Source organism: Heptranchias perlo, unplaced genomic scaffold (assembly GCF_035084215.1).
Source record: "Heptranchias perlo isolate sHepPer1 unplaced genomic scaffold, sHepPer1.hap1 HAP1_SCAFFOLD_50, whole genome shotgun sequence".
NCBI classification, from domain to species: domain Eukaryota; kingdom Metazoa; phylum Chordata; class Chondrichthyes; order Hexanchiformes; family Hexanchidae; genus Heptranchias; species Heptranchias perlo.
In genome coordinates this window covers 5,642,824-5,664,798 of record NW_027139516.1, presented here as the reverse complement: position 1 = coordinate 5,664,798, position 21,975 = coordinate 5,642,824, and the positions used below count along the sequence as shown (strand labels likewise).

The window sequence follows — 21,975 nt, the reverse complement described above, 5'->3', positions numbered from 1 at the left end:
GTCTGCCCGAAGACGGTTGTTTCACTCGAGCATTTGTCTCTTCTCACCAGCAGGGGGCGCCATTGAGCAGCAACTTTTCTAAAATTTCAAAATATACTTTATTTCATGAATATTAAGCATACATACAGTTCAGTGTAAAAGACGCAATTTGAGTTCAAAACAATACAAAATAGATCGCAGACACAATGATCCCATTATTTCAACACAAAACACACTACATATCTTTTATTGCATTCTGCAAAATACAAGGTGGGGTGGACTCAGCCCATATCTTATTTTACATTCTGTACAATACAAGGTGGGGTGGACTCAGTACATAACTTATATTACATTCTGTACAATACAAGGTGGGGTGGACTCAGTCCATATCTTATATTACATTCTGTACAATACAAGGTGGGGTGGACTCAGTACATATCTTATATTACATTCTGTACAATACAAGGTCGGGTGGACTCAGTACATATCTTATATTACATTCTGTACAATACAAGGTGGGGTGGACTCAGTACATATCTTATATTACATTCTGTACAATACAAGGTCGGGTGGACTCAGTACATATCTTATATTACATTCTGTACAATACAAGGTGGGGTGGACTCAGTCCATTTTTTATATTACATTCTGTACAATACAAGGTCGGGTGGACTCAGTACATATCTTATATTACATTCTGCACAATACAAGGTGGGGAGGACTCAGTATATCGGTCTCTGAAGACGTCACCGAGCCCTCTTCCTCCTTCAGGCTGCTGATCACAGAAGTCTCTCTGTGCAGCTTCTGGAACAAGAAGCGCGAGGACTTCTCGTTCTGCTCCACGGACTCTGGACCGGAAGATAATGGTTGAGGCCCTTTTAACTGGACGGGTGTCACCATGAGATCACAGTGTAAGGCCTCTTTAACTGGAAGGTTGTCACCATGAGATATCAGGGTGAGGCCCCTTTAACTGGACGGGTGTCACCATAAGGTCACAGGGTGAGGCCCCTTTAACTGGACGGGTCATACCGTGAGATCGCAGGGTGAGGCTCCTTTAACTGGACAGGTCATACCATGAGATCGCAGGGTGAGGCCCCTTTAACTGGACAGGTCACACCGTGAGATTGCAGGGTGAGGCCCCTTTTACTGGAAGGGACCTAGCGTGAGATACGCTCTGTATTGGGTTGTATTGCTTCGAAATTGTGATATTTAATTTTAACTCTGTGTATTTTTAAATTCTAAGTGGTGATATATGTTTTGTATTGAAAAAATACAGAAACCTTCAAGTTAAACGGGAATCGAACCTATAATGGGTTGATTTCTAAATAAATATGTTATCTATTGCTCCACTAACTGCAGTTTGATGAAATACATTGCAGCTCACACTCCCACAGCGCTGCGGTATGAGCAGCTACCAATTCAGACTCGGTCATGGCCACGCGATTCCACGAGTCGGGGAGTGTCAAAAGGTGCACGCTGAGCAATCACCAAAGAGAGGGATGATTGCAGCTTCCCTTCAATCGCTCAGTTGGTAAAGCGGAGGACTATCACACAATAATAGATCAAAGTCATCCTTAGTTTGCTGGTTCAAAGTAGCGAACGTGCTATTGTTGTAAGCAGCAATTAACTCAAGGCCGCTTTCTTAATTTTCCAGGCAGCCGACAGCTTAACATGTTGGTGCTGAGGCACAGGAGACCACTTCTCCTTTCCCAAACCTTAAAGCATTCTGTGTCTGCCGAAAACGGCTGTTTTGCTCGAGCATTTGCCTCTGCTCACGAGCAGGAAGTGCCTTTGAACAACGCTTCAAACCGCTTTCAGGCAAGAAAGCCTTCAATCAGTCAGTCAGACAGAGAGACAGACTGGGCTCTCGCTTCTTCCTCAAGCTCGGGGCAACTTTTCCTTCCCGGTGACCCCGTCTGTCTTCAGCAAACTCGGGCCCTTCTCAGCATCATTCACGATTACTGGGGCTTCCCGTTCTGCTGTTGCTCACTTGCTGATACTCGATATCGCCGATTGGAGCAAAGTATTGATTGTATTCAGGGAGGGGCCAACCCAAGGCAAGGCTGGTCGTGGAGCTGCTTGGAGGCGAGTGCGAAGCAACTACTGTGAAGGGCAATTTACAAGGAACAACCTCAAATATGGAATAAAGCGGGCAGTAGAAACATGGATACAGAATTGGCTAAGGGACAGGAAACAGAGAGTAGTGGTGAAGGGTTGTTCTTTCGGACTGGAGGGAGGTGTTCAATGTTGTTCCCCAGGGGTCAGTGCGAGGACCATTGCTTTTCTTGATATATATTAATGGCTTGGACTTGGGTGTACAGGGCACAATTTCCAAATTTGCAGATGACACAAATCTTGGAAGATTAGTAAACAAAGAGGAGGATAGTGATAGACTTCAAGAGGATATAGACAGGCTGGTTGAATGGGCGGACATGTGGCAGATGAAAATTAACGCAGAAAAATGTAAAGTGATGCATTTCGATCGGAATAATGAGGAGAGGCAATATAAACTAGAGGGCACAATTCTAAAAGGGATACAGGAACAGAGAGATCTGGGGGTGTATGTGCACAAATCGTTGAATGAGGCAGGAAAGGTTGAGAAAGCAGTTAAAAAACATACGGGTTCCTGGGCTTTATAAATAGAGGCATAGAGTTCAAAAGTATGGAATTCATGATGAACCTTTATAAAACACTGCTTCGCCCATAACTGGAGTATTGTGTCCACTTCTGGGCACCGCACTTTTGGAAAGATGTAAAGGCCTTAAAAAGGGTGCAGAAGAGATTTACTCGAATGATTCCAAGGGTGAGGGAATTTAGTTACGTGGATAGACTGGAGAAGCTGGGGTTGTTCTCCTTGGAACAGAGACGGTTGCGAGATTTGATAGAGGTATTCAAAACTATGAAGAATCTAATCAGAGTAGATAGAGAGAAATCGTTCCCATTGGCGGAAAGGTGAAGGACCAGAGGAGATAGATTTAAGGTGATTGGCAAAAGAACCAAAGGTGAAATGAGGAAAAACTTTTTTACACAGCGAGTGGTTAGGATCTGGAATGCATTGCCCAAGGGGGTGATTTAATCGTGGAGAGGAAAAAAATGCAGGGCTACTGGGATGGGGCGGGGGAGTGGAACTGGCTGTATTGCTCATGCATGGAGCCAATGCGGACTCGATGGGCCGAATGGCCTCCTTCCGTGCTCGAACCTTCATCTGATTCTGGTTGACTGCTCGCTGAGCATGTGAGAGATAGCAGGATCGATTCTTGCATTCTCCACTCACATTTTGACTTGGGTCAATTGTCCAGAAACAAAAGTGGCGTCAGTTTTCAGCGAGCCCATGGTCCATGTACTTCTTAAGCTTCACTGCGTGCTACGGTACAGAGAGGTCAAGGGGCAGCAAATCTTTTGGTGTGCTGCAGGAAGCAAAAATTCTTGATTTTGGTCTTGAGCAAAGATGGGGGAAAAAAGCTTAATGATGCCTTCTCTGAGGCTTGAACTCAAGATCTTTAAGATTATGAGACTGACGCGCTGCCTGCTGCGCTAAGAAAGCACTTGACGCATAAATGTCCAGGCTGCACGACCAAGTCGGACAGCTTGCAAGCTGTAAAGTCATAAGCTCATTGGCAGTTTGCAAAAACCATCCATCCAGGTGGAAATCGAACCAACAATCTCCTGAATTCTGGTCAGGCACGTTATTCATTTCTCCACTGGCCCAGGGTGCGGCAAGTAATTCGGAGCTCACGCTCCCACAGCGCTGCGGTATGAGCAGGTACCGAGTCAGTCTCGGTCATGCCCACACGACTCCACGAGTCCGGGAGTGTCAATAGGCGCACGGTGAACAATCACTAAAGAGAGGGACCTTTGCTGCTTCCCTTCCATAGCTCAGCTTGTAGTGCAGAAAACTTGTAGAGATTAAAACTTGAAAGGAAAATCGCTGGTTTAATTCTGGCTCAAAGTATATTGCCACCAATCCCATGTGTTTTAATTTTGCACACTTATATGTGGTACTTTATCAAAAGCCTTCTGAAAATCCAAATAAAACACATCGACTGGTTCTCCCTTATCTATTCTGCCAGTTACATCCTCAAAAAACTCCAGTAGATTTGTCAAACATGATTTCCCTTTCATAAATCCATGTTGACTTTGTCGAATCCCGTTGATATTTTCTGAGTGTCCTGTTATCACATACTTTATAATAGACTCTCACATTTTCCCTACTACTGATGTTAGGCTAACCGGTCCGTAGTTCCCTGTATTCTCTCTCCTTCCTTTTTTAAACAGTGGGGTTATATTTGCCACCCTCCAATCTGTAGGAACTGTTCCATAATCGATAGAATTTTGGAAGATGACGACTAATGCATCCACTATTTCCATGGCTTACTCTTTTAGTGCTCTGGGATGCAGGTTATCAGGCCCTTGGGATTTATCGGCTTTCAGTCCAATTATTTTCTCCAGCACTATTCGTTTACTAATACGAATTTCCTTTAATTCCTCCTTCTCACTTGTCCCTTGATTCTGGAGCATTTCTGGGAAATTATTTGTGTCCTCTTCCGTGAAGACAGAACCGAAATATTTGTTGAATTGCTCTTCCATTCCCTTGTTCCCCATTATAAATTCTCCCTTTTCTTACTGTAATGGACCTACTTTTGTCTTCACTGATCTTCTTCTATTTACATACTTGTAGAAGTTTGTACAGTCCACTTTTATGTTCCTTGCAAGTTTACTCTCATACTCTATTTTTACTCTCTTAATCAATCGCTTGTTCCTTTTTTGCTGAATTCTAAACCGTTTCTAATCCTCAGGCTTGCTACTTTTTCTGGCAACTTTATATGACTCCTCTTTGGAGGTAATACTACCCTTAATTTCTTGTGTTAGCCATGGTTGGCCATTTTTCCATTTGTGTTTTTGTGCCAAAAAAGAATGTGTAACTGTTGCAATTCATGCATTCGTTCTTTAAATGTTAGCCATTGCTAATCCACCGTCATGCCTTTAAATGAAGCTTCCCAATCTATCATAGCCAACTCACTCCTCACACATTCGTAGTTTCCTTTGTTCAGATTTAGGATCCTAGTTTAGGATTAGACGACTTCACTTTCCATCTTAAAGAAGAATTCTATTATGTTATGGTCACTCTTCCCTAAAGGACCCCGCACAACAGGATTATTAATTAACCCCTACTCATTGCACAATACCCAATCTAGGACAGCCTGTTCCCTGGTTGGTTCCTCAACGTACTGGTCTAAAAGACCATCTCGTACACACCCCAGGAATTCATCCTCCACAGTATGATGGTGATTTGGGTTTAGCCAGTCTATATGTAGATGAAAATCACCCATGATTATTGAAGTACCCTTGTTACATGCATCTCTCATTTCCTTTTTGATGCTGTCCCCAACATTACCACTACTGCTTAGAGGCCTATTGAAAACTTCCACCAGTGTGTTATGCCCCTTGGTGCTTCTTAACTCCACCGAGACTAATTCCACAGCGGCCATCTTGACAAAATGGCCGCATGTACGGCGGCCATCTTGGTCAAAAAGGCAGTAAGTAGGCGGCCATATTGGACAAAATGTCGGCAGCACGGCGGCCATCTTGGACAAAATGGCGGCAGGTATGGCGGCCATCTTGGACAAAACGGCTGCAAGTGCGGCGGCCATCTTGGTCAAACTGGCGGGAAGTACGGAGGCGCTCTTGGACAAAATGGCGGTTATTACGGCAGCCATCTTGGACATAATAGCGGCAAGTACCTCAACGCTGTTGTACAGGAAGAGAAGGAGGCCATTCAGCCCCTCGAGCCTGTTACACAGTTAGAAGAGACCATTCAGCCCCTCAAGGATATTGCACAGGAAAAGGAAGAGGCCATTCAGCACTTCGAGCCTGTTAAATAGGAACTGGGTGTCATTCAGCCCCTCGAGCCTGATAAGTCGGAACGGGAAGAGGCCATTCAGTCCCTCGAGCATGATATACCGGAACTGAAGGCCAATCAGCCCCTCAAGCCTGTTACATAGCAACAGGCGGAGTCCATTCAGCCTCTCGAGCCTGTTGTACGGGAACTGAAGGCCATTCAGCACATAGAGCCTATTGCATGTGAATAGGGCTAGGTCATTCAGCCCTTCGTGCCTGTTATACAGGAACTGGACGCCGTTCAGCCCCACGAGCCTTTTAGGTAGGAACAGTAGGAGGCTATTCAGTTCCTTGAGCCTGTTCGGCCATTCAATTAGATATGTACCTTAACTCCATCTATCCGCCTTAGCTCTGTAACCCTAAATATCCTTACCTAACAACAATCTATCAAACACATTTCATGAACTTTCAATTGAGCCCCAGCCTTAACAGCTTTTTGAGGGAGAGAGTTCCAGATTTCCATGATCCTTTATGTGAAGAAGTGCTTCCTGACATCACCACTAATTTTAAGGTTATGCCCCCTTGTTCTGGATTCCCCACCAGAGGAAGTAGTTTCACTCTCTCTAACCGAGCAACTCCTTTCATCATCTTAAACACTTCAATTGGATCACCCATTAATCTTCTATATTCAAGGGAATACAAGCCTAGTCTATGCAACCTGTCCTCATAATTTAATTCTTTTAGCCCCGATATCATATTTGTGAAACGGCGCTACACCCCCTCCAAGGGCAATATATCCTTCCTGAGGTGCAGTGCCCAGAATTGAATGCAGTCCTCCAGATGGGCTCTAACCAGAGCTCTGTACAGCTGGAACATAACTTCCACCCCTTTATATTCCAGCCCTCTTGAAATAAAGTCCGACATTCTATTTGCCCTTTTAATTAATTTCGTAACTGTCCACTAGCTTTTAATGATCTCTGTACTTTGATCCCTAAATCTCTCTGCTCCTCCACAGTTCCGAGCTCCTCACCATTTAGAAAACTCTCTGATCTGTCTTTCTTAGATCCGAAGTGGATGACCGCACATTTCCCCACATTGAACTCCATTTGCCACAGTTTTGCCCACTCACATAATCTCTCAATGTCCTGGGAATGCTTGGTGATTTTGTTTGGTTGGAGAATGCTTTACATCGGATCGTTATATTAAAACGATTACAATTGTTTTTTTTATTTTGTAAAGTTTGAACAAGATCATTATTCCCCGATCAATAAAATGTCTGTGTTTTTCAGATAGTGGCGACAGTTCAGAGATAGTTGCCTTTTACCTACTTTAACGAAGTGAAATTTTGCTGATTTAAAATCAGCTGTATTTCTAAGCTTGAAGAAGCAGCTCCTCTGTTAGGTGAGGCTTCAATCCCAATGTCTCAGTGTTTCCGTTTGTCCTGATATCAATGTAACATTTGAATGGCTCCAGGTAATGAACAGTGAAAGCACTTCAGATTATGTCAGCCACTCGTTCTATCCAGTGCCTAATCGTGCCTGCTCTTCAGAGGGTGACAGATTCACACTACACTGGACCTTGTTTTAGACTTTAGCTGCCAAACAAATTGGTGAAACAGTAAGAGAATAAACACATAGTAGCAGTAAGACAACAGTTTTACTGTAAAGTTCAACCAGATCCTTATTGGAAAAGAAAATATATCTGTATATATATATACATATATATATATATATATATATATATATATATATATTGCATAGACTATAGCACGGCAAGAAAGAGACCATTCGGCCCATTTGGGTAAATCAGTGTCTCCGGGATTCCCTGTTTTACTACAACAACAATAACAACATTATCTATATTTGTACACTACATGGAATTGCATCGAATGTACAGCAGAGAGACAGGGTCCTTTCGGCCCGCCTGGGTAAGGAAATATCCCACAGAGTTCCCACAGTGAGCAAGTGATCCCAAAGTGCAACCAGTGAGAGTGCCCCATTGATCCACAGTGTCCCAGTGACCCACAGTTCACCCAGTGATCCCACAGTGATCGCAGAGTGACCCAGTGATCCTACAGTGCATCCAGTGATCCAAAGTGTCCCAGTGATCCCAGAGTGTCCCTGTAATCCCAGAGTGTCCCAGTGCTCTCAAAGTGATCCCAATGATCCCACAGTGCAGCCAGTGTTTTCACAGTGCACCCAGTGATTGCACGGAGCACCCAGAGGTCCCAGGATCCAAACTGCATTTGTGTAAAAGTTGCAGAGACTTTCTTTGTACATATTTATATCAATATACATATATATATATATATATATATGTACAAAATATTTATATATTACATAGAATGGGTAAAGTAATTTCTCCGGTAACGCCACGAAGCTGAAACAAAATGGTGCCAGTAAGGCGGCCATCTTAAATAAAATGGAGGCCATTGTCCCAGTGATCCCTCAGTCAGCCAATAATTCCACGATGACCCACTGATCCCACAGTGTCACAGTGATCCCACAATGTCACAGTGAACCTGCAGTGTCCTAGTAATCCTACAGCACCCCGTGATCCCACAGTGCTCCCAGTGATCCCACAGTGACCCAGGCAAATCTCACGTGAGTCACATTGAGTGCAGCCTGTGGTGAAGGCCTCGGTCAGTTCGCTGTGGAGAGAAAGCTTCTTGTCCAAGGATTCATCCTCCTCCCAAAAATTGTCTTTCCACATCTTCATGTTACAGCATTTCCACAAAAAAATATCCGCTGTAGGGAGAGAGATGGTGAAAAGCAATTGATTAAAAACAAAGCAAGTGATTGAAAAGGCACAGCAAGAGCCCAGAGCTCCCTCACACTCACTCACTCACACACATTCACACTCACTCACTCACTCCATTAATCAGGCAGGCAATCTCTCAGCAAACACCACTGACAAACAAACTCCCCAGTTACAAAGCAGAGAATCAAAAGAAAAGAGAGAAAAGTTGCGAGAGAGAGAGAGACAGAAAGGCACTCAGGGCAGACTGAAGAGCACAAGTTGCTTCTCTCTCTTTCGAATACAAGTTTGCAGGGTTTTCTCTCCTGCTTTGCCACTCACTCCCTCACTCACCCACTCCCCCTCACCCCTCCCCTAAAAAGTGCTGGTCTGTCAGCCTGTCCTAGTTCCTGTTTGCTGCAGGGTCCAAATTGCCCCGTGCTCATTTTCTCTTCTGTTCCTGGAGCAGGGGACACAAACCCTGGGCAGTTTTTGCTACTTCACCCTTTATGTTGCAGTTTGCAAAGGTGAACGAGCTTTCCCTTTGCTCTTTTCTCTTGTTTTAATTAGCAGAGGACAAAAAGCCTGTAGTTTGTGGTCAACTTACAGTTTGTGGCTTTTTCCAATCAGCCAAATATTTCAAATAAATTCATGACATATAAAATAGCCAACGCAAAAAAGTTTTTTAAAAAACCTAATACACAGCAAGATCCCTCACTCAGTTGCAGGGTCAATCTCTCAGCAACATTCATTTACACGGAAACAAAGCCCAGTTTATAAAGGAGAAGAATCTAAAGAGTAAAAGATTGAGAGACAATCTTTGTCGACAACAACAACTTGTATTTATATATTACAGCAACTGCTATAACATCAATTTGTTTGTATATTAGTGTATGTGTATTATTACAACTACTGTTACAAAGCTTCCATAAGGGCAGTTGGGGGAAAGCAGAGCGGGATATGGGACTAATTGGATAGCGTTTTCAAAGAGCTGGCACAGGCACAATGGGCTGAATGGCCTCCTCTTGCACCGTACCTGCAATGAAACCATGAACAACATCTTCAACGCCGTGAACGTGAAAAAAAATGGCCACCAGTAAGACGGCAATCTTACTCAGCAGTAAGGCGGCCAACTTACTTGGAGGGCAAGATGGTTATATTGAGAAAATTGGCCGCCATGAAGCTTAAAGAAAATTGCCGGCCTGATCCTTGAACTGAATGGCCGTCAATAGGGCATCCATCTGACTGAGTGGTAGGGCAGCCATCTAACTGAGGGACAAGGCCGCGATGAATTTTAATCAATATGATCCCTCTGACCTTGAAGCTAAATGGTCACCAGTAAGACAGCCATCTTACTGAGGGGCAAGGAGAAGCTTGTTCTGGTGAGAGATACGGAAAGGGTTAATTTGCTGTCCCTGTTAAATCACTGTTGCATTACAGTTAAAGATACAAACTGAGTGAGAATCGCACTGGCTGGTGTTTAACACAAAGACAGCGGTTCAGTGAGGGAATTAAACACCAAATGTGAACTTCGGCAAAAAAAAGATTAACATTTGGTTATTTGGACGTAATGGTTAAACAAAAGGAGAGAGCAGACATTCGGAGGAAAGGTCCGATTAGCCATTTTGTGTAGAGAATGTAATTCTAGCTTCTATTAAATAAATCAGAGTAAAATTGGACTCAATCTGAATGTCGTTCTGATCTGGGATTTAATTCATTTCTCCATTATTCATATTTTTCTTCAATCTGAAACAATAACAGTATTTGTAACAGAAACAGAACAGGAGAGTGCTGTGGGACCCTGTCCAGTATATTATCACTGCAGCAGAGGTAAAGCTACAGTGTGATTTATTAGAGAATCCAGCAGCTCACTGGGAAAGTTACACATCGTCCAGATGGAGGAGCAAAAAGGGGCAAAGTGGTTTTTACTTTAATTTGGGGCAATGACTTTTTATCTCCACGAGGTTTAGTTTTACATTTAATTAATGGGCTCTTTTTCCTAAACAAACTTTAGGCACAAACCATGGCTTTATAACGAAAACAATCATTTATTATTAATTCAATAGAAAAAGAAATGACATTAGAATTTAAACAACACCTTGGGTTTATGTCCGATTTAGAATTGCTTTAACAAAAATAAAACAACACATTCTCAATTCTCAAAATGCATAACCGTTTGGAAATCAAATGCCTATCTTAGAGTTATTCCATAACGAAAGTTATGTACTTATGGTTGGCTCAAGCTTGCCGAGAAGATTCCAGGTATTTTGATGGATACCGTTGTCGTGTCGCGTGACTTTTTCTTACATCCAGGTCATCTGCTTCACAGGCAATCTATAAACCAGCATCGAGGCATCAAGCTGGGAGGTAGCGAGCAGTCAGGAAGATTCCAGGTGAGGTGGTGCTGCCAGGAAGCGAAAAGTGAGGTTGGAGCAGTTATGGTGGATCTGTGTCTCTCTCCACTCAACTTCTGCCCAGCTTTTAAAGACCGTTTCTACACAGAACAACACCTCTGGGACGCTGGCTTGTCAACAATAGGTTCCTAAAAATACAACCCACGATTGATTGACACTTCACTTGTTTTCTCTCAGTGTCCACAACGTAACCAAGTTAAGTCGGCAGGAGTTCAAACGACCTCTCGCCCCCCTGGAATCGTTATTATTGCTATGGTGATCTATCCCCTGCTGTCTGATCTTTTTACAATGTGTCATTAACAATCCTTTCAACAGCCCTTCCACCTTTTAATCATCCCTTTCCTTCAGACATGATGAAGCCGATTTAGTCTCAGGCTTTCGTTTATCGTATGATTATTTACTACACAGAGCAGCTGGGAAACTCCTGCAGTAAGCAACGGTCAGGGTCAGGTACACAAGACTGAGTGACTTTATTCTGCAGCCTCCAGGCATCATCTTTAGAAATGTCAAAATTAAATCCACAAGAGTGTTACCCCAGAACAAACATGAACTGTCTGGCCTGCTTCATCTGCTGCTGTTCTGCTGGTCAGCACTCTCACACACTCCAGGCTGATTACACAGTTTCTTTGTTTATTTAATGCTTTCTGAGACCTATTTTCACTCCCGTCTCTACCCTCCTGTCACTTTATATGTTTGTCCATGTTTCACCCTGTCTGTTCTCTTTTTATATGGTTGATCTCTGTTTATTTTCTGAGTGTTTTTCTATCTTGTTATTTCCACTTCTACTGTAATTTCAGTCTCTGTCGCTGTTTATCTCTCGATCTTTTTCTGTTACTCTTAGTTTTTATCTGTACGCCTCCCTTTCTCTCTCTCTCGGTCTGTTTGTCGCTGCCTATATCCTCTCTCTGCCTTCTCTGTCTTTTTCCCATCTGCCTCCCTGTCTCTCTCGCTCGTTCTCTCTCTCTCTCTCTCTCTCTGACTTCATCTGTCTTTTTATCTTTCCACCTCTCTCTCCGTATCCTTCTCTCTCTTTCTGTTTTCCTCTGTCTATCTCTGTCTTTGTTTCTCCCTGTGGATCTACTTTTCCCTTTTATTTCTCTCTATTTCTTGCTGCTTCCCTTTTCATCTGTCTTTATTTCATTCTGTCTGTTTCTCACTCTCTCCAGCTCTGCTTCTGTTTACTTCTTTCTCTCTGTTTCTAGTTTACTTTTCGATCTCTTCTTTGCATCTGTTTCTGTATTTCATTGCATTTCTTTCAATATCTGTTTTAATCTTTGTATTTCTCCCCCTCTCCTGTTTTCTATTAGTCTCCATGCTTTCTATTCCACTTTCTCTCTTTCTGTTACTGTCTCTTTATGTCTTACACTCCCCTGCTCTGCCTCTCCCTCAGTCTCTAGTTATTTTAAATGGATTTCCTCCGTCTATTTACCTCTCCGTTTCTATCACGTTGTAATTCTTTATCAATGTCTCTCGTTCGTTCCATCCATGTCTGCTTTCTCTCTCTCTCTCATAATATATGTGCTTTCTTTCTGTCTTTATTTTTCTCTCCTGTCTTAATAACTCTCTCTTTATTTCTCTGCATCGCTGAATAACTCTGTCTCTGCCCTTATTTATTACGATCTCTCTCACATTATCTGCCTTTTATGTGAATCTGTCTTAATTTTCTGCGCTTTTTAAATCGTTACATGTTTTTTGTCCGTGTGCCTCTCTCCTTCTGTCTCTCTCCATCTCTCTGTCGTTCTCGCTCTGTCTGACCCTCTCTGTCTGTCTCACTCTCTCTGTCTGCCTCTTTCTGTCTGTCTTCTCCCTCTGTCTTTCGCTCTCTCTGTCTCTCTCTGTCTTTCTTTCTCTCTGTCTCTCTCTCTATCGGTCTCGCTCTGTCTGTCTCTCGCTGTCTGCCTCTCTCTCGCTCTGTCTCACTCGCTCTGTCTGCCTCTCTCTGGCTCTGTCTCTCTCTCTATCTCTCTCTGACTGTCTCTCTCTCTCTCTTTCTGTCTCTCTCTCTATGTCTCTCCCTCTCTGCTCTCTCTCCCTTTCTCCCTCTCCATTTATATGGAGTGCGCAAATTCCAATTAGACCCTAAACAGCTACTTTAATTCCCAGCTTTGCCCATTTATCGGGGTGGTGATTTAATTCAAGTCCAGCTGAGCTCCTTCGTGCTGACATTTCGAGCAAAAATTCAAGTGTCGTCTGTGGAGTAAATGCTGTCTCAATTGGTAAATTATCAATACAATATAACATCAGAATCAGATTTCACATCATTTCAGGACTCTGTGCTGATAATATAAAATATAATTTCTATCCGCTGGGAAGTGTAGGGGATGGAGAATGAAATGGGATTTAGTTCTAGTGCTTGAAACCCTTCAGCTCTTTCTATCGTTTCATTTATTTAACAATTAGATTGAGTGGGTATTTCACCCCGTTCTTCAGCTCTTCTCTGAATTTAGTCTGGGTCAGGACATAAATACACGTGTTTGTGCAGGAACTGAGAAGCTGCAGCATCTTTGATGAGTGATTTGTGATATAACAAGGGTCAGTGTGAGAGTAAAATGACCGAATGTCTGCAATTCACATGTAAATGTAAAAGACAACCTGTGTCAGCCACAACAGTATAAAACTGCCCGATATACTGAAGAGTAAAATGATGGATTTCTTTCGGTTCTCCATCTCTGCATCACTCTGATTCTCTCCATTGCTGCGGCCCCGGAGTCCCCTGCGGACTAGACTGGACACTAAAATACGCCTGACAGTCAGAACATTGAACAGAAAAATCAGACAGACCGGGAGACAAGGGGTTAAAATGAGGTGAAACATGTCAAATGCGGCCCATGCGGGGGAAGTACGGAAGCTCGGTTTACCCACACAAAATCAGGGAACATTATCAATTATAAATTGAGGTTCATATATAAAGTACGTGGGGACACTTTCTAAACAGCCCAGCACACTCACTGTTCCCAGATCCACAGCCGCCGTTCTCTCGGTGCAATATTTAGTTTTCAGCTTCTCGCAACAAATGGCCACAAATCGATCAAAGGTGAAAGCGACTGTGAGCCAGACAGAAACCACCGTGGTTGCAAAACCCAAGAACCTAATAAAGCTGCACACAGGAGTAATGTCCAGGAATGACACTGGGAGATACATCACATTAATCACCGTCAATATCGGATCAGTGATAACGACCAGGAGATCGGCCACTGCCATTCCCACCAGGTAGCGACTGATACATTTGGAGAGACCGCACTTTCCTCGGGACAGGATCACAATCGCCACCAAGTTAACTGTAAGAGAGAGAAAAGGAAGCAGAGAAATTACTGATCAGACCTGGAGCCAAAGCAGCAGTTTGAGAGGATCTGGGGTGAAATTTCCCGCTTTGTTGCTGCATCGAAGGGTGGAAAGTGATTCATTGACCTGGGCAGCGCTTTCGGGCAGAGAGATGTTTTTTTTTTAAACACAATGATCAATAACGAATTGGGAGATGAATACAGGAAATGAATAAAGTGAGCACCGAATCCAATGGAAGGGCTGCGTGAGGGCACAGTGCGGTGGGGAAGGGAGAAAGGGTTTTGAACACCGGCAATCCATCGGATTAAAGCCGCATTTGGGTTCCAAACGGACGGGGAAGGAGAAGGAAAGGTGAGGAAGTTGAGGGGACAGGGGGAGAAGCAGCTTGTGTGTTGCTCTGGTTTAATAGAGTCGACAGTGAGTGAGATTGGGAAGGAGTCCAGGAAAAGAGTAGTGTAGATGAACGTATGCGGGCTGGAGGTGAGTGAGGAGCAGATGGTTTGGGAAAACGGACAAACTGAAGGAACCGACGAGGAGACAGAGGATTCATTGCAGTGGGAGGATAGGCTGGGATTCACAGGGAGAGACTGCAGCAGAGTGTTTTATGAAATCTAATCTATGGGTCCCACGAACACAATCCAACTAATACATTCAACAGTTCATTTATGTGGTTATTGGTGTCGGGGAACATGTGTTGGGTATAAAATGTCCAAAATAAATTTAATTTGCACATTCAATTAAACTTAAAATGAAAATAATTAATCAAATCAACCACGTTGTTTATTGAATTCAGGCTAGCTTTAAAAATACAGAATCCGAATATTTCATTATGATCAAGAAATTACTGATTCTATCATTTAAGCAAATTCTAATTATGTTTAGTGTCAAGTTGGAAAACAAGGAACATTCACAAAAACAGACTGAGGACCTGAGGGATATAAACATGAGGAGCGAGTCCCACAATAAAAACTCACCCAAACTGACCGCATCATAATAACACCTTCAAATCACATTTTCTCTGTTTAATTGTACTGGAAGTTTCAGCAGTTCATTCTGATGAATTATTCACACAACAGCCTCTCGCTTTCCCTCTCAATCGCCCTCTCTATCACTCACTCTACACTCTTTCCAAAGTAGATTTTCATATCCGATTAAATCCTATCATCCTGTGCCTGCATTCTGTTCACCAGCCCCGGGTTCCACCGATCCTATTTTCAGTGTCAGTCTGTTAAATAGTGAAGCCTCTGTAGAATCGTTTAAAATTTCTACCGATCATCCAATTCTCCACCTGTTCACCTACACTGTTCACTTAATCTACAAATCATGGAATAAACAGAATCAAATGCCTCTCCCAGGCAGATCTCACAATAATTGAGATTCCTTCTCCTGTAATTATGAAGTGAAGTGATAGATGGCGGGATTGTTCAATTAACAAAACGCCAAAATTACACGTATAATCTACAGAAGGGTTCTGATTCCAACAGGTACGGTGCAAACTGAGACAACATAACATCAAAACATTTCATTTCACAGCGAAGTCCAGTGACAGTCAGTGAATTCATCCACAGTGAAGCAGAGAATGAGATGTGAAAGAATGAGCAGAAAACTCAGTTCAGTAACCAGACATCTGAAGCAGCGTCAGATACACACATAATGAAATAATGTTTCATAACAGTGATCACCAATAAATACCCCACTGACCTGGCCCAACACCCATACCCCACTGACCTGGCCCCACATCCTACCCCACTGACCTAGCCCAACACCCATGCCCCACTGACCAGGCCCCACATCCTACCCCACTGACCTGGCCCCTCACGCATACCCCACTGACCTGGCCCCACACCATTACCTCACCAAACTGGCCGCACACACACACACCGCACTGACCTGGACCCACACCCATACCCACCGACCTGGCCCCACAACCACACCCCACTGACCCGGCCCTACGCACATACCCCACTGACCCGGCGCCACACCCATACCACTCTGAACCGGCCCCACACTCATACCGCACTTACCTGGCCTCATACCCATATTCAACTGACCAGGCCCCACACCCATACACACTGACACGACTCCGTGCCCATACACCACTGATCCGGACACGCTCCCATAAATCACTGACCCGGCCGCACACCCATACCCACTGAACCGGCCCCACACCCATACCACACTGACGTGGCCCCACCCTTACCTCACCAACCTAGCCCCACACACAGACACACCGCACTGACCTAGCCCCACACACATACCCCACCTCCCTGGCCCCACACCCATACCCCACTTACCGGGCCACGCGCTCAAACCTCACTGACCCGAACCCACACCCACACCACATTGACCTGGCCCCACAACCTACCCCACCGACCTGGCCCAACACCCATACCACATTGACCTGGCCCAACACCCATACCCCACCGACCTAGCCACACACACCAACACCCCACTGCCTTGGCCTCACACACATACCCCACTGACCTGACCCCACACCGATATCGCACTGACCTCGCCCCACACCTGTATCCCACTGACCTGGCCCCACACCCATACCCCACTGACGTGGCCCCACACCCATACCTCACTGACCTGGCCCCACACCCATACCCCAATGATCTGGCCCCACACCCATACCCAGTGACCTGGCCCCACACCCATACCCCACTGACCTGGCCCCACACCCATAACCCCACTGACCTGGCCCCACACCCATAACCCACTGACCTGGCCCCACACCCATACCCCACTGACCTGGCCCGACACCCATACGCCACTGACCTGGCCCCACACCCTACCACACCGACCTGGCCCCACACCCGTACCCCACTGACCTGGCCCCACACCCTTACCTCACCAAACTGGCTCCACACATACACCGCACTGACCCGGCACCACACCCATACCCTCTGACCCGGCGCCACACCCTTACCCTCTGACCCGGCCCCACACCCATACCACACTGACGTGGCCCCACACACCAACATCCCACTGCCTTGGCCTCACACACATACCCCACTGACCTGTCCCCACACCGACACCGCACTGACCTGGCCCCACACCCATACCACACCTCCCTGGCCGCACACCCATGCCCCACTGACCGGGCCACGCGCCCATACCTCACATACCCCATTGAGCTGGCCCAACACCCATACAACACTGACCTGGCCCTACACCCATACCCCACTGACCTGGTCCGACACCCTACCCCATTGACCTGGCCCCACAACCTCCCCCATCGACCTGGCCACACACCCTACCCTACCGACCTGGCCCAACACCCATACCCCACTGACCTGTCCCCACACCGACACCGCACTGACCTGGCCCCACACCCGTATCCCACTGACCTGGCCCCAAAGCCATACCCCACTGACCGGGCCACGCGCCCATACCCAACTGATCTGGCCCCACACCCATACCTCCTGACACGGCCCAGACACATACCCCACTAACCAGGCCCCACACCTACACCCAACTGGCCCGGCCCCACACCCATTACTCACTGACCCGGCCCCACACCCATACCCAACTGACCCGGCCCCAGACACAAACCCCTCTGTTCTGGCCCCATACACATACCTCACTAAACCGGCCCCACACACATACCTCACTAACCTGGCACCGCACCCATACCTCACTGACTCGGCCCCACACCCGTACCGCTCTGACCCGGCCCCACACCCATACCGCACTGATCTGGCCCAATAACCATATGTCACTGACCTAGCCCCACACCTGTACCCCTCTGATCCGGACCCTTGCCCATACCCCACTGACCTGGCCCCACACCCATACCCCACTGACCTGGCCCAACACCCATACCCCACTGACCTGTCCCCACACTGACACCGCACTGACCTGGCCCCACAGCCATATCCCACTGACCTGGCCCCACACCCATACACTACTGACCCGGTCTCGTGCCCATACCCCACTGACCCGACCCCACACCCACAACACACTGACCCGGCCTTGCGCCCATACCCCACTGAGCCGGCCCCACACCCACACCGCACTGACCTGGCCCCACACCCATACCCCCTGACACGGCCCAGACACATACCCCACTAACCAGGCCCCACATACATACCCATCTGACCCGGCCCCACACCCATAACTCACTGACCTGGCCCCACACCCACACCTCACTGCCCCGGCCCCACACACATACCTCTCTGCTCCTGCGCCACACCCATACCCCTCTGAACCGGCCCCACACCCATAACCTTCTGACCCGGCCCCACACCCATACCCCACTGACCTGGCCCCATACCCATATCCCACTGAACTGGCCCTATACCTGTATCCCACTGATCCTTACCCGTGTCCATATCCCACTGACCGGACCAGGCGCCCATACCCCACTGACCCGGCCACACACCCACACCCCACTGACCTGGCCGCACACTCATACCCCCTGACACGGCCCAGACATATACCCCACTGATCAGGCGCCACACCCATACCCATCTGACCAGGCCACAGACCAATACTTCACTGGCCCCACACCCATACCCCACTGGCTCGAACCCACACCCATACCCCATTGACCCGGCCCCAGACCCATACCTCTCTGAACTGGCCCCACACTCATAGACCTCTGACCCGGCCCGACACCCACAGCCCACTGACCACGCCCCACACCCAGACCCCACTGACCCGGCCCCACACCCCACTGACCCGGCCCCACACCACACCACGCCGACCGGTCCCCACACCCGCACACCACTGACCCGGCCCCGCACCCCACTGACCCGGCCCCACACCCACACACCACTGACCCGGCCCGACACCCACACCCCACTGACCCGGCCCCACACCCACACCCCACTGACCCGGCCCGACACCCACACCGGACTGACCCGGCCCGACACCCACACCCCACTGACCCGGCCCCACACCCACACCCCACTGACCCGGCCCCACACCCACACTCCACTGAACCGGCCCCACACACACACCCCACTGACCACGCCCCACACCCAGACCTCACTGACCCGGCCCCACACACAAACACCACTGACCCGGACCTACACCCCACTGACCCGACCCCACACCCACACACCATTGACCCAGTCCCACACCTAGACACCACTGACAGGGAACAAGAGGTTATTCTACAAGTTTAATTTCTGAATTATGAAGTTTGATGTGTAACAGGAAGTGAATGTGACAGGAGACGAGTGCAGCATTAAGTGTGACACTTACAGGAAGTGTGCGTTAGAAATAAGACTTTTATTTCATCACTAGTGCATCTCGATGGTCTTGCTCATACTGGGCCAGATGAACTGGAATGTGTTCTCACTGTTTGTTCAAACAGGCCAGAATGGGAGGCGGACATGTGTGAATGTTCACTATAATACCAGCAGTGCTGGGAGGACTGAATAACTCGTGGAATAATAATCTCCATTAAATAAGTATTCACACAGGAGTTATCAATTTCAGAAAAGTATTATTAAACCATGGCAACAGAAAGTCTTATGAATTGTACATATCTGCACAACCTACTGCTGTATTTTAATATTATTTTTCTGGATTAATAACAACTCTTCAAATTTTTTAATCGTATCTACTCCTGGTATGCCGAATACATAGATATGAGTTTATACTGAATGTTTCATGGTCTGAATATATCGATAGGAGTTTACACTGAACGTGTCATGGTCTGAATATATAGATAGGACTTTTCACTGAATGTTTCATGGTCTGAATATATAGATAAGAGTTTACACTGAATGTTTCATGGTCTTTCGGATATAAATTGGAACCAACGCCTCTTGTACTGAGATCTGACAGATTTTTACCCTGGCAATAGAGGAACTCACTCAACCAAAGTTACTGAAAAGGACATAACAAAAACACCATCACGTGCTTGGAGTTTCGGAAAGACGAAGATTAACCCTGAACATTCAGACAATTTTTCGAACCATGAAGCTGCGATTCCAGCAACGGATTTTTTACACCACAAGAACTGATATTGGGGCTTTACTGAATTCACTATCAGTTCCAGCTCGACAGAACATTAAGCAGCACCGCATCCACAGAAGGACTTCGATAAAACAGTCACATTGTTAAAAGCAGACACCGCCTGCTCTGAAAATCTGATTGTCTTAAACCATCTAAACCTGTAACTGTTAATATTTAAATTACTGAAACATCTGATCGTCACATTCTTTGTACATCTGGAATGTTACAAAATTTGGATAAACGACATTTCTGGAAACTCCAGTTAGTGTTTAAGATGGTGTTTATATTTTCTACTAAAAGCAGACCCCATAATAATCAGGTAATTGTGATGAAAGAGCACAGAAATGAATCTGAATTATATCGGGACAAACATCACTCTCAGTTTAATAAAACGACCCCTCGGCCGAGCCCGAGAGCTGGATCATGTGATCACCCAGAACATTTATTCTGACAACACACAGAATAATCAATTGGAAGAAATTTTACAAATCATTATTAGAATACGATTTACGTATCATTTTATCACCAGTTTATATTTAAATGATAATCATTTAATTCAACTGCAATTGTGAAATCCAGAAATAGATTTACTGATGGGAAATAACATTAAGTTAAACCCAGTATCCAGTTCAGAATTGTAAGATGATTGATTTTGATAGTTGGATATGAAGTATATTTGAATTCAGTTACACTGTCTGGTACTACATTAACACACAGTGTAATATCGATATTATGGGGGTCATAAAGGTGGGTTGTTTCCGAGTTGGTACTGGGGGCGGAGACACTGTATATCTGCTGGGCTTTGCCTCAGACTGGAGTCACCTCTTAGATCAAACCCCTTTTCTCTAAAACACACACAAGATTAATTTGTGACTGTGTGTTTTGAGACAGACACTGATCTCACTTCACATTACATTGCACGGCCTCATGCTGAATAATTGTCCTCGGTGATTAGACTCTCCCAGTCTCATTCTCACAATTTCCCCCCGAAGCTTTGTGGACTGTCTACAGGACCAGTGTTTATCTGAGGAAATGGGACTTTCTCTTACATTTCTCCCCAGTCGATCTATGGAAGCTCTTTGAATCGGAAGGGTTCTCTCTGGTTGCTGCTCTCACAATCCTGTGCTGGTTCACCTGCTGTTGTTCCTCAGTCTCCAATCCCTGTTTACTTCCAGCTGTGGACTTTACTGAATCACTCCGTCATTCACCGAGAGATCTAATTCTGGAAGGGCAGAAAATGAGACCAATACTGACGGTGTGGATGAGAATCTAATCGATAATTTCCCTCGCTACAGAAATTAATGTCCCTCACTGAATCCGCCCCTTCCATTGGTTCAAAACAAATGATTGATACCCCCACCCGCCAATCAGGGCCTGTTCCCACTCACAGACCCGCCCCCACATGTTTTGAACTGACAGAAAGGGCGGAAGTCACTCTCATATGAGAATCTCCATTGGAGTTTTTTGCGGATGTAAATTCGCAGGGTAGATGAAGGGGATCCAGTGGATGTTGTATATTTGGATTTTCAAAATGCATTCGATAATTTGCCACATAAAAGGTTGTTACACAAGATAAGTGCTCATGTGATTGGGGGTAATATATCAGCATGGATTGAGGATTGATTAACGGACAGAAAACAGAGAGTGGGGATAAACGGGTCATTTTCAGGTTGGCAGGCTCTAACTAGTGGAGTTGCACAAGGATCAGTGCTTGGGCCTCAGCTATTTACAATCCATATTCATGACTTAGATG

The 21,975-nt window shown here is 45.9% G+C and overlaps 1 long non-coding RNA gene across 3 annotated transcripts; it reads right to left on the bottom strand.

Moving 5' to 3' along the window:
* Positions 1–501: 501 nt before the first annotated feature.
* On the bottom strand, positions 502–21,503 carry LOC137314008 (uncharacterized). 3 transcript variants are annotated; one of them, XR_010961165.1, is made up of 4 exons: positions 21,272–21,503; positions 13,917–14,245; positions 10,781–11,095; positions 502–8,564 (listed from the first exon to the last, which is right to left on the bottom strand). It is a non-coding gene; the product is annotated as an uncharacterized lncRNA (long non-coding RNA). The 3 variants fall into 3 exon arrangements; XR_010961164.1 differs by lacking the exon at positions 21,272–21,503 and adding an exon at positions 15,224–15,937 and having other exon boundaries at positions 7,068–8,564; positions 10,781–14,245; XR_010961163.1 differs by having other exon boundaries at positions 7,069–8,564; positions 10,781–14,245.
* Between the last annotated feature and the right edge of the window lie 472 nt (positions 21,504–21,975).